Here is a 1030-nt window from a genome sequence, read left to right on the forward strand (position 1 = left end):
GTATGTGATATGTGATGCAGAAAAGTTAACAAATCAAGTAAAATACATCCAGAAACGCACCACTTAAGAGCACAAACAGTTGCCATGATCATATAATATCAGACCGGACGGAGCCGTGAGGAGACTGACTTACCGCGGCAGAAAGCACTGACGGTAAACTAATAGTGCATTAATTATACTCGAGGTATAATGCAAAACAAATGGTCTAATTTGTCAAATTCAAGTTCAGACCAGTGGCCTAAACTTGTACGGTAACTGTAAACTGTCATTCACATTCGCCAAGTTTATATAAAATATATCGGAAGAATTCGCCGCCATGTTGGTCAAATATAAAAATACTTTTAGTCAAAGCGACGTCATAGTTGTCAGGATGGCCGAGCGGTCTAAGGCGCCAGACTCAAGGATGAGTTCCTTCCCGGATGTGGGGTTTCTGGTCTCCGAATGGAGGCGTGGGTTCGAATCCCACTTCTGACAGCAGTTTTTTTTCACCATAAACGCTACTGATTGTACAGTGTGTCTTAATTTCACACTTTTTTCCCCCATCCACAGTTCACACTGACAGTTTTACAGTTTCTACGAATTGATTAGCTTTCTCTCAATTTCAATTTTATCTAATTATCCGAATGTGCTTGTTTTATCAGGGACCATGAACAAATACGGTCAATTCAAAGAGAAGAGAACGACACTTTGGACAATTTAATAATTAATGTCCATCAGCAGTCCCTGTTAGTTTTATTGACATGGCAAAATGACACATTTATATCGCCAAAGCACAGTCAATGTAAATTTTAACAGGATATCAATCAAACGAACGTTAATCAGAAGAAAAAACAAACGGTCTGGGAAAATACAGATAATGAATAATACTTTTTAATAGTGAATCATAGGACAATTCTAGTTTGTAGAGCAAACTCTCTCTCTCTCTCTCTCTCTCTCTCTCTCTCTCTCTCTCTCTCTCTCTCTCTCTCTCTCTCTCTCTCTCTCTCTCTCTCTCTCTCTCTCCTCTGCTCTGTGATGCGCAAACTACCCG

At 39.7% G+C, this 1030-nt stretch overlaps 1 non-coding gene across 1 annotated transcript; it reads left to right on the top strand.

Annotated features, from left to right (window-relative positions):
• The first annotated feature begins 364 nt into the window (after positions 1–364).
• Positions 365–474, top strand: trnal-caa (transfer RNA leucine (anticodon CAA)). The gene is made up of 2 exons: positions 365–402; positions 429–474. It is a non-coding gene; the product is annotated as a tRNA-Leu (tRNA).
• The last annotated feature ends 556 nt before the right edge of the window (positions 475–1030 follow it).

Source organism: Lampris incognitus, chromosome 3 (genome assembly GCF_029633865.1).
Source record: "Lampris incognitus isolate fLamInc1 chromosome 3, fLamInc1.hap2, whole genome shotgun sequence".
NCBI classification, from domain to species: Eukaryota; Metazoa; Chordata; class Actinopteri; order Lampriformes; family Lampridae; genus Lampris; species Lampris incognitus.